Source organism: Macaca mulatta, chromosome 1, assembly GCF_049350105.2.
Source record: "Macaca mulatta isolate MMU2019108-1 chromosome 1, T2T-MMU8v2.0, whole genome shotgun sequence".
In the NCBI taxonomy this organism is placed as follows: Eukaryota; Metazoa; Chordata; class Mammalia; order Primates; family Cercopithecidae; genus Macaca; species Macaca mulatta.
Genome location: NC_133406.1, coordinates 186,248,442 through 186,264,917, shown reverse-complemented (window position 1 = coordinate 186,264,917; position 16,476 = coordinate 186,248,442). Strand labels below are relative to the sequence as shown.

Sequence of the window (16,476 nt, the reverse complement as noted above, 5' to 3'; positions counted from 1 at the left end):
ACTGGACTGGAGCTTGTAAGGGCAGAGACATGTTTAGAAAAAAAAAGTCACACCAAGACATGAATCAGGATACGAACAATATTAATATTTGAAAAGTGGAATTACCAGAGTTTTGTTTATGTTTATTATCTAATTTCCTTCACAATGAACGTATATCCGTACATCCACTGGAAAGAAGACACAAAACCAATCTACTTACAAAAACAGCTATGCACTGTACAGTCTTGGCATAATAAATACTTGTGCTCCTGCCCAAAGTAGGCTCTTGAAGCCTCCTTTTGAGAATGAGTGATTCAAGCCACTCCCAGAAAACATATCATTTTGGGAACAGAGAATGGGGTGATTTGAGTGTGTTCAAGATACTTCTTCTGTGGGTGATTCGTTTAGGGGCATAAAGATGAGCTCTGCTTCCCCGTGATGACTGCTGGGGCAGCTAATCCCGTCACCTCTTAACACTCTCAGTGTCATCAGTCTGGGGAAGGCCTTGTAAAGAGAGGAAAGAATTGGGGGAAACATCTGATCAATTTTTTTTTCTCTTTTTTTGGGTGGGAAGAGAGGAGCAAAGAGATGAGAGATAGCAACAGAGAACAGGTTCTCAGGCCGGGTGGTTCACACTTGCAATCCCAATGCTTTGGGAGGCCAAAGCAGGAGGATCATTTCAGCACAGGAGTTCGAGACCAGCCTAGACACTGTCTCAAATTAAAAAGAAAGAAATTAAAAAACAAAACAAGGTCTCCCCCTGCTTGATCCCGTCGCTGGCAGACAGTGCCCATCAGTCCACGTGCACACAGCTGTAAACTGCATTTGGTGCGTGTGGTTTTTCCTCACAGCGCTGAGGATACGTATAATACAGACTTCCTATTTACATTACACTTGTTTCCTCCAATACAATGGCTACAAATGCTTTCTACTCCACTCCTGTCATCTGTGCGGAAATTCTCCTGATACACAGGGAGACGAGAAAGTCACAAGCTCTCGTGCGTGGCCAGCAGGTTCAGTCTCAGTTCTCTCTGCTCAGATGGGAAACTTCTGCAAGGGAAGAAAAAGGGCTGAACCCAGCCATTAGAAACTAACTTACACTTGGCTTCTTCATGCTTATCCACAGCAGAAACACAGGAGCCCCTGTAAAAAACATCCTTATTGACACTACGCAGTATTTGCCCTTCCAATAAAACAGTTCCTAGCTATCAAGGCAGCCTGGAACAAAGGACACCAAGAGCCGCACTCTAAAAACCACCCAAGTCTCAGCCCTCCCATCCAAGGAGAAGACCAAGGCACTGGAAGAACCTCTAAGTCCATGGTCCCGGCTACCTTCCCCACACCTTCCTTCAGAGAGAAGGAAGAGTAATCCTCGCTTGAGCCAGCTGGCTCAAAATTAATAGGGCAGAAAAGAAAAGCCTTCCACATTTCAAAGGCCCCCTCTGAAGTGCTTGCATGAACATCTCCTTTTAAGATTTCCTTTAAAATCCTCGGTTTCCAAAGAAGTAGCTAGCGTCTCACCCTAAAAGCCAAGCAAAGTCTCTGCCTGACCATGCCCTGACCATGACACAGAGCAGATTTCTAACAGAAGATTACTGTACTGAGGCCAGGCGCGGTGGCTCATGCCTGTAATCCCAGCACCTTGGGAGGCCAAGATGGGTGGATCACTTGACGTCTGGAGTTCGAGATCAGCCTGGCCAACATGGTGAAACCCCATCTCTACAAAAATACAAAAAAACAAAAAAAAATTAGCCAGGCATGGTGGCACACGCCTGTACTCCCATCTACTCGGGAGGCTGAGACAGGAGAACTGCTTGAACCCAAGAGGCAGAGGGTGCAGTGAGCCAAGATCATGCCATTGCCCTCCAGCCTGGGTGACAGAGCAAGACTCCATCTCCAAAATAAATAAATAAATAAAAGATTACTGTACTGACTAAAGTTACAGGATAGATTAAGATCTTTAAGGCCCCTTGTAACAGGAGTGTGGATTTTGATTTGCGGCCTGGCACTGTCACTCTGTGCTGGGGGGCTGAATTGTGTACCCCCAAAAGATATGCTCAAGTCCTACCCCCAGTACCTGTGAATAGGCTCTTGTTTAGAAATACAGGCCAGGCGCGGTGGCTCACGCCTGTAATCCCAGCACTTTGGGAGGCTGAGGCGGGCAGATCACAACTTCAGGAGATCAAGATCATCCCGGCTAATACGGTGAAACCCCATCTCTACTAAAAATACCAAAAAAATTAGCTGGGTGTTGTGGTGGGCGCCTGTAGTCCCAGCTACTCGGGAGGCTGAGGTTGGAGAATGGCGTGAATCCGGGAGGTGGAGCTTGCAGTGAGCCGAGATCACACCACTGCACTCCAGCCTGGGGACAGAGCAAGATTCTGTCTAAAAAAAAAAAAATAGAAATACAGTCTCCTGTGGTAGCCTTTGGGGATTGGGTCTAGGCCCTCATTCCCCAACCCACCTCACGGATACCAAAATCCTCAGATGTTTGAGTCCTTTATATAAAATGGTAGAGTACATGCACATCCTCCCACATACATTTTTAAATTTTTTTCAGACACTGCACTCTGTCATCCAGGCTGGAGTGCAGTGGAATGATCACAGCTCACTACCTCCTTGGACCTGGGATCAAGCAATCCTCCTTCCTCAGCCTCCCAAGTAGCTGAGACTACAGGCATACACCACCACGCCCAGCTAATTTATTTAATTTTTTTGTAGAGATGGGGTCTCACTATGTTAACCAAGCTGGTCTTGAACTCCTGACTTGAAGCAACCCTCCCACCTTGGCCTCCCAAAGTACTGGGGTTATAGGTGTGAGCCACCATGCCCAGCCCTCCCATATACTTTAAATCATCTCTGGGTTACTTGTAATATCTAATACAATATAAATGCTAGGTAAATAGTTGTTAGGCTGTTTTTTAATTTGTCCTTTTTTTTTTTATTTTCTTAAAGAGGTGGAGTCTTGCTATATTGCCCAAGCTGGTCTTGAACTACTAGCCTCAAACATTCCTCCCACCTTAGTCCCCCACAGTGCTGGGATTACAGGCATGAGTCACCACACCAGGCCTGTATTCTTTTCGTTGGTTTGTTTTCCCTGAATATTTTTGATCACTGAATCTGCAAATGCTGACTGAACCTGCAGATGTGGAAGGCCGACTCTACATCCTTTTCCAAGCGTCGTCGAGCGAAAATGAGGTGATACTGGATTAGGGTGGGTCCTGCCGCAATGACTGGTATCCATATAAAATGAGGGGAATATAAAATGAGACGTACAGGTGCCATGTGATGGCAGAGGCAGAGACTGGAGTCCTGGGGGTCAAGGAATCCAACAATTGCAGCAACACTGGCAGGTAAGAAAAAGGCATGGGGCAGACGCTCCTCTAGAACCTCCAGAGGGCATGGCCCTGTGGGCACCTTCGTCATGAACTTTCAGCCTCCAGAACGCTGAGACTAAGTTTCTGTTGTTTAAAGCCACCCAGTTTGTGGTACTTTGTTACTGCGTCTAGAAAACTAACAGGTCTGGAATTCATTCACTCCAAGGCTGTCAACACTCTCAGCCACCCAGTCACCCATCCTTTTCCTCATTCTGTGCACTGTTGCCACTTGAGGGTTATATGACTCCGTGCAACCAACCCTGACCTTCCGCAAACCCCATCCGGAGAGGTCAGAGTCCCCATATCCATCTGGAGACAGCGACACAAAGTCATCTTTATTGGGTGGCGGACTCTGTCCCTCAGTCCACCAACTGAGAACCGCCAAGGAAAGTCTGAGGTAACCCACAAGGTATTGGGAAACCGAAGGCATGGGGAGCGGGGCGGGGTGAGGACGGGTGGAAATTAGCAGGGAGTGAGCAGAAAGAGAGAAAAAGGAAAAGGTTCAAAAAGGAGCCTGTGGGTCAAGAGGACACACAAGCGACAACAGGAGACACCCTTCTGCCTTGCCCCTCAGCCAGTCACATGCTTCTTTCTCCCTCACACAACTGAGGTCTGCCTGGGACAGCCTCCCACAGCCTGCCAAACAGGTGACACCCAGAGCACTGGCTACCCACACAGCTGCTGCACTTCAAGCTCCCACAATGAGAATACGAGCCTACTTCCATCCAGGGCTTGGGCTTTGTTTGTTTTGGATTTCCAATACCTGGGACTTGCTGGGGCCGACTCAATACTGGAAGGCCAAGGAGATGGCTGGGCAGACAGGATGGATTGCCTGAGCTCAGGAGTTAGAGACCAGCCTGGGCAATACAGTGAAACCCCGTCTCTACCAAAATACAAAAAATTAGGCCCGGCACGGTGGCTCACACCTGTAATCCCAGCACTTTGGGAGGCCAAGGTGGGTGGATCACTTGAGGTCAGGAGTTCAAGACCAGCCTGGCCAACATGGCGAAACCCTGTCTCTACAAAAATACAAAAAACAAAAACAAAAAAATCAGCCAGGCATGGTGGCACATCTACCCCCTGTACTCCCATCTACTCAGGAAGCTGAGACAGGAGAACTGCTTGAACCCAAGAGGCAGAGGCTGCAGTGAGCCGAGATCATGCCATTGTACTCCAGCCTGGGTGACAGAGCAAGACTTTATCACAAAAAGAAAAAATTGGCCGGGCGTGGCAGCATGTGCTTGCAGTCCCATCTACTCAGGAGGCTGAGGCAGGAGAATTGCTTGAACCTGGGAGACAGAGGTTGCGGTGAGCCAAGATCACGCCACTGCACTCCAGCTTGATGTAGTGCAAGGTTCTACATGCTGCCTCACCTGTGCCAGCTTAGGGTCTGTGGTCATGGGGCAGCGGGGCAGATGCACCCCATTCACTTCCCCACCACACTCACAGCTCAGATGGAGGCACCAATGTGCCTGGAAGAGCAAGGCCAGGGCCTTGGAAGTGGGTTCACAGGACTGTGGAAGTGAACGGCCTCTAAATCTCACCTCCTCTCCTTCCTCTGGCACTCACCGACACTCAAGGCAAGTCACAAAATTAGGCCAGTGAGGCCTGGGAGAGGAAGGCTGGTGTCTTGTTGAGAGCCAGAGGCAGGCTAGAAACCCAACTCAATAACCAGCAAGCTGCTGCTCTTCACCCATTCAACAAGAAACAGGTGAGCACCTACCCATTCTGTGTTCTCAGCAGCTTCATCTGCAAAGACAGGATGACAATTACCTGTCTGAACAAAGCTCTTCTGAGGATGGAACATGATAACAAATAAAAAATGCCCACCATAATGTTGGGCACATCAAAAAGAGCCACTATGGAGGAGAGATTATAATCACTAGGGTCACAACTTCCAACCCAGAGCTTGAGACCCAACCAGGTCTCTGTATCGTCCACCAGCATGTCAGCTCCACAAGGCAGGCAGGGATATTCCTCTGCTGTTCCCTGTGGCATTCCCAGCCCCTACAACAGTGCCTGGCACACAGTAGGCACCCAAATGTTTCTATGTAAACAAAACAACTGCCGGGCATCCAATGCCCTTAAGGTTAGATGCAGAAATATCGAAACAGCATGATACACTGACCATCTTGGGGACAGAAGAGCATACTATGAAGTTACTCAACAAGCAGCTTTGGCCCCCATCCTGGGAACAAAAGGCTGCTGGTTCCTCCCAAATGAAGCCAAAATCAAAGAGGAGACCAACACAGAGCTCCCTCAGGCTTCAGCCTTGAAGAGGCATGTTGGCTCTTCCAGGAAGCAGGGAAGGGTTTAGGCATGCCACCTTAGTCTCACTCACGAAATGATGGCTGGGGGTCACAAGAGATGGGTACCCAATGAGGAAACAGTGTGGATGGGCCAAAAAAAAAAAAAAAAAAAATCCAAATCATTATTTTACAGACGTCTTTTTCAAGAAATGGCTCCCGCTTCAGTTGGGATTCATAGCCATTTCATCTTTTAACCTTCCTCTCCTCTCCTCATTTCCATTTTAGGTTCAACCATACCTGGCAGGTGTCCTGGAATAAATAACACAAATTGCTGGCAATCTGGAGCCCCTGGTACATCTCTCACCTGGGGTCCCTTTAGCCTCTGCTGTTGGCTGTCATTCCAACCCTTCTGCCCCAAATTAAATCGCACTAAACCCCGACCCTGGGTATTTATTTAACCAGAAATGCCTCTACCATTTCCACCTCTACTGGCTGTACCTCACCTGCCACGCCAACCTGGGACTATGAAAACCCACCAAGATATATTAAGTAGGGGCATCCATGTGAAAAGGCATCTCAACAGAGTGACAGTGTGAGGATCTGGGAAGCTGAAGGCTCCACGGCTGCTTCCTTTTAGGTGGTGACTTGAGAACAGGTTGCTTACACTATCTGAGCCCCGACTGTGCCATGCATAAAAATGGGCAAAATAATAATAGTGCCTCCCAACGGGGTTGCTGTAGGAACAAAACACAAGAGCAGCCCCTGAATGCTTCTTTTTGAAAGTGTGGAACAAGCACTGTTTCTAGGAACTCTAGTCTCCTTTCTCATCCGTGCAAGAGGTACAAGCTAGAAAACTGTGCCCAGCACAAGGCAGCTCTGCAAAGCAGAAGTAGTCCTGTTTTTCTCAAGTGATTAACAGGTCCAAGAAAGGCTGTGGTGCGATTTACGAGGGCCACAGCCAAGAGAGATTTATACGCGTATGGCCTTCGGATGGTTTTCTAAGACGTGTGCACAACCCGGGTTTGGCTGAGGAGCTCGGCACCAAGTAATTTTCTAATTGATTCATTAGCACTCCAATCAACTACTACTTTAGACACAAAGGCCTTGCTTGGGTCTGAATGTCTCAGCCTGGGAAGCTGAGCTGAATAAACCATTCTTGCCCTGGGGGCGGCAGCAGCCCAGGGACAGGCAGTAGAACCCACACCATGACCATCCAAAAATCTTATCAACATGTAAACAAACTCAAGAGTCTGGACGCAGAAATAGAACCCGCACACCTTCTTAAATGCTTTTTTTTTTGTTTTTTGGGGTTTTTTTTGAGACAGGGTCTCACTCTGTCACCAATGCTGGAGTGCAGTGGTGCAATCATAGGCTCCACCTCCTGGACTCAGCATTCCTCCGACCTCAGCCTCCCGAGTAGGTGAAACTACAGGCACATGCCACCACGCCCAGCTAATCTTTTTGTATTTTTTGTAGAAATGGGGTCTCACTATGTTGCCCAAGCTGGTCTTGAACTCCTAGCTCAAGCAGTCTGCCCACCTCAGCCTCCCAAAGTGCTCCCAAATTACAGGCATGAGCCATCGTGCCCAGCCTTAAATGCTATTTTTTATAAGGAGAATTTTCTGACCAGAAGAAGATGATGTGAAAACAGTTAAGTAAAAGTAGGAAAACAGACTGAAAAGAAACACTTGAAAAGTTAGCACAAAGTTAGTCCTGGTGGTGGGTGACTTTCTTTTCCTCCTTCCTCCTACTTTTCAAAATGAGTATGTATAGAACACATAACTTCTTCGGTTCTCTCAGGTATAGAATGGCAGCAATTATACCTGATACCCAAGGTTACCGGAAGGATGAAATTAGATTATGTATGAAACAAGCGGAGCCTGAAGAGCCGGGGGTGCCGGAAAGGCTGAGCGTGAAGAGCCGGGGGTGCCGGAAAGGCGGAGCGTGAAGAGCCGGGGGTGCCGGAAAGGCGGAGCCTGAAGAGCCGGGGGTGCCGGAAAGGCGGAGCGTGAAGAGCCGGGGGTGCCGGAAAGGCGGAGCGTGAAGAGCCGGGGGTGCCGGAAAGGCGGAGCGTGAAGAGCCGGGGGTGCCGGAAAGGCGGAGCCTGAAGAGCCGGGGGTGCCGGAAAGGCGGAGCCTGAAGAGCCGGGGGTGCCGGAAAGGTGGAGCCTGAAGAGCCGGGGGTGCTGGAAAGGCTGACCCACCAGATCAGTGACTCACGGACCCCCCCTGCCTCCTGGGCCAAAATTCAAGTTATGCTCAGGAAGGTTATAAATGACTCCAGTCACTTATGAATTATTGAGGCCACAAAGGCTAAAAGTCACAGATCTCAAGAGTAATGCTGTAATAATCTAAATACAAATGAAACTTTAACAACAATCTTCCTTCATCTTTTCATATTCCTCTGGCATTTGGGATATTCACCTAAGACAGGGTTCCTTAACAGGCCAAGCTAGCAGGGATGAACCTCCAGCAGACACTCCCACGGAGTGAACTCGCTGGGCCCTTATGGGAGCCCCTGTTTTGGGACCAGCTTGCTGCCTGTACACCAGCTGTAGAAACATCCCCAATGCCATTTGGGAAGGACCCCTGACTCAATCTAGCCCAGCTCAGCATACTGCCTATCTATCTATCCATCCACCCACCCAAACATCTGTATGTTTATTCTCCAGAAGGAGCTCCTGGTGAGCTAAAAAGCAGTGTGAACTCCAGCAAACCAACAAGCTCCCACAGCATGGAAGGCAAAATACACGAAGACCCCCAATCTTGGCCAGGCCTGGTGGCGCACGCCTGTAGTCCCAGCTACTTGGGAGGTCGAGGCAGGAGGATCCCTTGAAGCCAGGAGTTTAAGACCTAACTGGGCAACATAGTGAGACCCTGTCTCTACAAAACAAACAACAACAACAACAACAAAACACTCCCTTCAGTCTGAACAGCCTTGGGCTAGACAGGGCTCAGGGTACATAAAAGGATCAAAAGCCTAAAACTTCGGAAGCAGCACAAGGTGCCTTAGGAAGCTTGAAGTAAACTGATTCAAGTCCTACTTCACCTAGCAGGGAATTACCTTGTTATCCTACTAAGTGGCAATCTCCAGAGAGGCAAAATGGATCCAAATTTCTTGACTGATCGGTAAGGTGGCTTTTTCAAGTGACTTCTCCAAAAAACACCCCTTGGGAACCTTCTGTCAGAAACCGTCCCCACTGGGTCACCCCACTTCCTATGAGGCTTCATCTCAGCTCCAAACTCCTTCCTCCCCTGCCCTCACCTCCCAGCCTCCAGAAGAGAAAGTCATCCATCTGGGGTCTTACTATAGTAATGTTAATGGAACAAGGCAAGCGGAGGGTGGGCTGGCCGTCATCTCATGAGTCTCACCTTGTAGGATGTGCAGCGAAAGGAAGCTGCGCCTCACCGTTTGACCACATGAGCATCTAGCATGATCGACTGTGCTCATTGCCATCACCACTAACAGAAACACGCAGACAACACAAAACCTGAGAACTCTCATCTCAATCAACTGCTCGGAAACTTCAATCTGAGAGTAAACTGTCATGTTTTTCCCACTCTAAAACAGGATGACTAATGACAGAGGAACCTCAACACAATCCATGGGGCTCAAGCCAGATCCCTCACAACAGAGCACAAAAGCCACCCAGTCCCACAAAATGTAAGCTGACACTGGGCCCCTCAATGGATTCTGAACGGCAAACCCGAGAACTGCAGGAGAGACAGGAGGCAGTGGGTAAAGCGGGGAGGCGGCCCGGCTGGACAGCGCCGTGTCCTCAGACCGTCACCCCATCCCCTGCATGGCCCTTGGTTTCCTCACCTGCATGGGGGCCCCAGCTGCAGGCGCTCCATGGACGAGTCCCCACACACCCGTGCCACAGGGAGGACAGCTCTCAGAGGGCCCCAGCCAGTTTTAGAGCTAGATACACAAGTTTGTTTTATTTTGCATCTAACAAGGCCCTGACACTCTAATTGGAATAGGGCAGACCCATTCTTTCCGTGGAAATCAGGCCCACTGTGAGGGGAAAACTGTGGGCCAAAATCCAAGTTGAAAGGGTAAACTGGAAGGTCACCTCTGCTTTCAGATCCTAGAGATTCCAGAAAATCTTCAGCTCAACAGCCCCGCTCCTGCCCTGTGACTTACACACATGTGGCCAGGCCATCCCCAGAGGTTTCAACCTTAAACGTTTTTCCCTTTGCTCCTCTGAGATGTGTCCACTCTGAAACACCCTGTACACCCTCTATGCTGGCCCTGCCAAGTCAAGATTTCTCCCAGAAGGGGAACGGGAGTATTTTCAAGTATCCAGGTGACCCAGGTGCATTGTCAGATCCCAATTCTGGCCACCTTCTCGCAGGCTCCATGGAAGTCAGAGGTCAGAGGCTGCAGGGTCAGAGGCTGCTCTCGAAGGCTGGCCTGCCCCATCCTACCCATGCTGCAGCCCAGGGCAAGGGGAGTGGCATTCAGCAAACCCTGTGAAACTATACTGAATGGGGCAAAATTCACACAAGCCAGATAAACCCTAAAGCCACCTTCCATACCAAGAAACCAGTCTGAGGCCCAGCAATGCACAGACTCTGCTGAGACCTCTCTTTCCATTTCCATCCAGACACGGGCTGAGGGACTGAGAGGGACTGTAGATGATCAGGTCAGCACCTTCATTCTACAGATGAGGAGACTGCCGCACAGAGGGGACCGACTCCCCCAAATCATACAGGGACCGGAAATCGAACTGGACCCAGATTCAGGGCTCTCAGCGGCTGACCACTCCCCCGGCTCTGCAAGAGCACTCCTACATCCCAATGCTGGATCAGGATGCCCAACAAAAGATAGGACTCCCATTTCACTATCCTCAACCTGACCTTAAAGCCTGGAGCCAGTACATACTACTGTCTACAGACTCTACAGCCTTACAAGGCTGCATGTCTGCTGCGCTTCCTGCAGCTATCAGTGCACCTCCCAGCCCCTCAAACTCCTACCCATCAAAATCACATGCCAGGTCGACCTCTCCCAGGCACCTGCCACATGTAGGGCAGGTGGACAGCCCAGCGATGACACGGTACAGTGAGGCAAGTCTTTCCACCCAAACCCACAAAACGTAAGCCAACGCTGGGACCCTCAATGGTTGTGAGGGTCACCCCACTGAACAGCAAACCCGAGAATTACAGGAAAGACACAAGGCAGTGGGTGAAGTGGGGGGGTGGCCTGCCGGATCCCAGAGTCCCAGGAGGGTACATGCTACCACTCTTGTCGTGTGGTCCTCGGCGTTCACGTCTAACGTGGGAGCAAGGAACTTTCACAAAGACCTGCTGGGCCTCTAACACACAGACCTCTCCTCCAGGAGCTTACAATCGAGATGGGGAGGGGGAGTAAGCCATATGAAGTCCTAGTAAGTACCCTAAGCTCCTCTCCAGCCCACCCCACCCTCCCCCTCACAAATTCCAGGAACACTAACCTCTCCCAGGGAAAGAAATTCAGAAAAACAAGAAACCCAGGAAGCCAACCAATCGGAGATCCCTGTGAACCTGGATCTAATGTAACACACAACTCTGTGTTAGGACACGGTGCCTTAGGGAGGAGTGGACTTCAGAACACATCATCTGTACATGCCATCTACCCAGCCTGTGGATTTCCCAGTAATTACATCCAAAGAGAAAGGTGAATGAAAAACCATGAATGCCTCATGCCTTTCCAAGGCCAGAAGACTGCTTGCTGCCCTCGACACAAGGTCCCTCTAAAAGGAAGGGGAGGGTGAGGCTGGGTTGCTTCCTCCTCCTCTCCTGCTCTTGCTTTGAAGGTCCGTTACACAATGGGAGGCTCTCAGGCCAGGACAACGGTGTGACCTGCCCCTTCTCTGCAGTGCCTGCCACATGCGGCGTCCAACAAACGTCTGATGAGAGAATGAATGAGACCAGGCACTCTCTGTCCTGTTTCTCTCTGTGCCGGGCACACAGCAGACATGAGGTTACTGTGCTCAACTAAGCCAAATTTCTGGACAATATCTATCTGGAGATAAAAACAAGAGGAGGGCACCAACCACAGACATTACAATGGAGATCTTCCCCAAATTTATTTTACTGATTTATTTTTTGAGACAGGGTCTCACTCTCTTGCCCAGGCTGGAGTACAGTGGCACAATCTTGGCTCCCTGCAACCTCTGCCTTCTGGTTCAAGCGATTCTCCCGCCTCAACTTCCCGAGTAGCTGAGAGTACAGGCGCGTGCCACCATGCGTGACTAATTTTTGTATTTTTAGTAGAAACGGGGTTTCACCATGTTGGCCAGGCTGGTCTGGAACTCCTGACCTCAAGTGATCCACCCGCCTCGGCCTCCCAAAGTGCTGGGATTACAGCTGTGAGCTACTACACCCAGCCTCTCCCCCAAATTCAAACAGCTCCCCTGCCTCCCAAATTTAAGCAGGCTTCTTGGAAAACTGAAGGAGTTATCTTAAAGCCCTCCTAAAACGCCAGTCCCTCTTTATGTGAGGTGGTGTCTCAAGAAGGCGGCTATTGTACACAGGAGGGCAAACCCCTGCACACATCCCTCTATCCACACCTCCCGCTTTGTGGGGGGGGACACAGTCCCACGTGAGGGCTCCTGGAACCCAGCTCCCTCTCCTCCGCCCACCCTGCCTGGCCAGACCCCATTAACGCAGTGCTCGTGCCATCAACACTGTTGTTTTGGAATGTGCCAGTAATTCTAGTGGCAGGAACAGCAAGCTTTAAGCTCAGCAGAGAAACCAGCTGGAGAGGCAGCCTCATGAAATAATGAAATGCCAAACCAACCCCTACATCTTCTCCAGTCTCTCAGGTCACCTACCAGATTAGAAGGCCTGTTGCTACGGCAACCATATCTTGCAAGTGCCGGCTGAACTTCCCCATAATTTTTAACCCTTTAACTAGCTCAGAGAGGGTGGCGTGCAGATGAGCCCAAAACCCAGGGAGTTGGCTTGCTCTGGCTGCGTTTTTACAAATTAAAGCAAGAAAAAAGAAAACCAGCGGCTCGGGGGAGGGGTTAAAGTCCACAGTTGAACAAACAGAAGTGGTGCAAAGGAAACGCCACACACATCCACCTTTCCTTCCCGCCGGCGCCCCACCAAACAACCTGATGGGCCACGGCGCAGCAAACTTTTCACGCACCTGGCAACTCCCAAGCGAGAAGCTGCAAAGGAGATGGGAATAAACAGCGGCAAAATGGAAATGTGCCTGCCCCTCCCGGCCAGGCCCCGTGCCCTTGTGCTGCAGAACAGCGCGGGCCCTTCTGTGGGAAGCAGAAGGCGGCCGGGAGCTAGGCGGCGGGGACAGATGGCCACGCAGGCACTGGCACTTTCCAGTTGTCTGATGGGCGCCGGCTGCCAAACAAGCCCCCCACCGCCTTGCAGCCGCTCCCACCCCAAACACAGAGCTTGGGAGTTGCAAAGGGAGGTGCAAAGGGGGCCGACATCCAAAGGGGGCCAAGCACGGGTACCCCGGGAGACGTTTCTCCCTCCAGCATTCTACCCACATCTGCAAGTCATCGGGCGTCCACTCGCCTTCTCTCCATTTCAGAAAGTCTTCCTCCACCCACTCCACCTGCTTTGTGCTCAGCAACCAGCGTTCAGAGAGGTCTTCAAAGAATAAATGCAGGGACTTTCCTCAGCCTCTTGGTTTTGACAGGACAGACTTCACAAAATCACACAGACGCAGAGAAAGGCCTGGCACAGTCTCACCACTGGGGGCAGAGCCCCCTCACCTCACTCCACATCTTCTGGGTGGAGGGAACGCGGCTCACTGGTGTAGCAGAGGCCTGTCTGGTTTCCCCAGAGAATCAAGAAAAGGCCCCTAGGAAGGGCAGGAGGGAAAACAGGAAGAGAGGACTGAGTCCCCAGTGAGAGGAGACAGAAGGCTAAAGGGGGTAGGAGGGGAAGGGAGAAAAGGAAGAAGGCAGTGCGGAAGGCAGTGAGAAAGGCAGCCAGGTAACCTAGGACTCTAATTAAAGGCTTTGCAGCAATCGTGAGTGCCTAACACAGTGGCCCAGGGTGGGCACTCGACAAATGAGGCCACTGTGCTACACACAGATCCACACCCCCACTCCTGACAAAAAGCTAGGGGCTCACTTACAAAGTCAGGCAGACGGTAGGTGGAAGGAAGGTCAATGTGGGGGTGGGCAGTGCTTCAGTAAGTTGTTTGGGGGCTGGGGGTAGGGTGTACCATAAGGGTGCTAGCACTATTTGTGGAGAAAAGAGAGAAAATTCAACCCTGCACATCCTTGCCACCACATCCTCCTGCTCCCCAGCCAGTCCCGCCACCTCCACTTCTCCCCCATCCAGAGGGGACCCATGGGGTGAAATCCAGCCCAGTGAATTAAAGCCCTAATGTCCTAAGCTGGGCACAGTGGTGCACACCTGTAGTCCCAGCTACTCAGGAGGCTGAAGCCAGAGGATCACTTGAGCCCAGGAGTTCCAGGTCAGCCTGGTTAACATAGCAAGACCTTGTCTCTGACAAAATATTAAATAAAGTCCTAATGTCTTCTTTGCCAAGTAATAAGACACACCACAAATGGCCTGGCACCCAGGGAGCAGGGATGATTTTTGCTAGCATGTTCACCTGTCTCCCAGTCTTTGCACATGCAGAGCAGTCATCAGGTTCCAGAGGACCCCTCAAGGGTGGACTCTCCAAAGTGAAGGCAGATGGGCAACCAGCACTTCCACACCTACACCATACCGTCCAGGCATGAGGGTGCAGTGCTCTTACAGAAGGGTCTCCTTCCTTAATCCACTCGTGGGCAGGGCTGAGACAGCACCTCAATAGCCCTCTGCAGCATCTGGGACAGGACAGGAGCGCTGAGAACATTTTCGAGCTAAAAAGGAACGAGCTTTTTCCATTTTAACCCACCAGATGGGCAGGCTGCCACCAAGCTTATCTTCATTGGGCACTTACTATGTGCCAGGCGCTGCACATACAAAATGAAGACTAACATGCCTGCCTGACCTCAAGGAGTACCTCTTAACTGGCAACTCAATGCCACACTCTGACAGGGCTCCATTTATGCCTTGTGTGCAACAGACCCTCAGTATTTAGATATGGTGGACTCTTGGGGGCTTTTCAGGTGTTTCCCTGAGGCTGAGCCAGCCCACCCAGCTCAGGAGGCCAGGAGGGCAAGGGCAGAGTCTCAGGGCTTCTGTGCAAATCCCAGTGCTGGTTGACTGGCTGACCAACTGGAAGCTTTGGGAGCAACTCCACAACTGCTAAACTATAGACCATTTATCCAGGGCTGCAGCTCACACCTTGCTCCAGGGCTTCCAGCTGCTTGACTGGAGAAGGGGAGATGGGATAATCTCCGTCCCCTGGGCCTCAGTATCCCCTGCTGGTAAAGTGAGGAGGATGCCCAGTCTGACCTCTGAAGACATCCTAACGAACAACACTGGGAGACCAGTACCATCCTAGCTGCATGGGGCTGTGGGAACGATGGATGCAAGACAGAGGATTCCAAGCGGGGAGGGCATCCCAGCAGCGTGTCCCCACCTACACTCTCGACGACACAGGGAAATTCTGCCCACAGCTCTGAATAATCAAAGAAATAACATTTAGGTAAGGTTGGGGATTAAGCTAAACCTCACTTAAGAGGCAGGGATGTTGGCATTTGGGAGCAGGAAACAGGCCTGGGAACGTAGTTAATACCTACCACAGAGCAAAGCGGATCACCGCCAGCTCCTGACTCAAGAGCATCTTCTACCCGCCACACTTCTCCCTCTGCCAACTCCAGGCGCTTCAAAGGGGCCAGGCCAAAAAGTGGGGTTTGGAGGTCAGTTGTGGAAGTCACATTATCAGAAGAACATTGGCAAGCCAGAAGCCAGGGAGATGCCTTCCAAAACTGAACAGAGGCTATTTTAAACGTAAACCCACTGGTGGAGGTGGGGAGAGTTTTATGGGAAGAACAGAGACATATATGAGTTGCTATAATTACCCTCCCCTCAAAAAAAAAAAAAAAAAAAAAAAAAGCTATCATAGGAAGAAGTCTTTCCAGTTGGTGATGGTAATACCTAGGACACAGATTAGAGCTGTTCTGTCTGAAACAGAAATGGGCTACCCTGTCTGGTAGTGAGTTCCCTGTCACTGAAGGTAAAGCAGAGGCTGCAGAAGGAACCAGGGCCAGGGAGACTCTCATAGTCACAAGGGATTTTAGAGGTTATTGACTGATAAAATACTAATGGGAAAATAACTCAAAGCCCTTCATGCTTTAAAACAGTCTTTCCTTTAAAAAAGCACCTAGGATTCCTACAGAGGACATGGAAAGGTTTTGCATGCCCTCACTGACCTACAGAGAGCTTTTTATAAACATAAGGTTTCCCTGGCATCCTTGGCCAGACTCCACCCACTCTTCTTCCCGGCTGTAGAGGTCACTGTGTTTTTGTGGCAAAAGCTGCAGGTGGTGACAGAAATGCTGGATAAGTAAGAAAAGCTGTTATGTAAAAACTCAAATGTTTAGGGCACTTCTGTGGAGCAAAGAATCAGAAAATACGTTTTGGAGAGCAGAAATGGAGCAGGTCGGCATTCATCATTTCAGGAGGGTGTGCTGCCATCTTGGTACCCCACAGCAACAACAATGGCCTGACAGGCTGAGGATAAGTGGGGACCGCTGTGACCAGTTAACACTCACCTACCTTGAAGAAATGTTCAGATCACAGGTTGATGATCACTAAGGAGTCAAACCATGACCTCCCACCTCACCTACTAGGCCGGGCGTGGTGGCTCACGCCTGTAATCCCACCACTTTGGGAGGCCGGAGGTGGGCGGATCACAAGGTCAGGAGATCAAGACCATGGTGAAACCCCGTCTCTACTAAAAATAGAAAAAATTAGCCGGGCGCAGGGGCGGGCGCCTGTAGTCCCAGC

At 50.5% G+C, this 16,476-nt stretch overlaps 1 protein-coding gene and 3 long non-coding RNA genes across 33 annotated transcripts in view; 1 reads left to right on the top strand and 3 right to left on the bottom strand.

Annotated features, from left to right (window-relative positions):
- SSBP3 (single stranded DNA binding protein 3) overlaps positions 1-16,476 on the bottom strand; it is a 182,121-nt gene that overhangs the window by 118,068 nt on the left and 47,577 nt on the right.
- LOC144333256 (uncharacterized) lies at positions 524-8,499 on the top strand. Its single transcript, XR_013401814.1, has 4 exons — positions 524-1,603; positions 3,047-4,305; positions 7,222-7,549; positions 7,741-8,499. It is a non-coding gene; the product is annotated as an uncharacterized LOC144333256 (long non-coding RNA).
- On the bottom strand, positions 3,084-15,588 carry LOC144333273 (uncharacterized). The gene is made up of 2 exons (XR_013401827.1): positions 14,189-15,588; positions 3,084-4,282 (listed from the first exon to the last, which is right to left on the bottom strand). It is a non-coding gene; the product is annotated as an uncharacterized LOC144333273 (long non-coding RNA).
- LOC144333258 (uncharacterized) lies at positions 7,064-11,061 on the bottom strand. Its single transcript, XR_013401817.1, has 2 exons — positions 7,774-11,061; positions 7,064-7,581 (listed from the first exon to the last, which is right to left on the bottom strand). It is a non-coding gene; the product is annotated as an uncharacterized LOC144333258 (long non-coding RNA).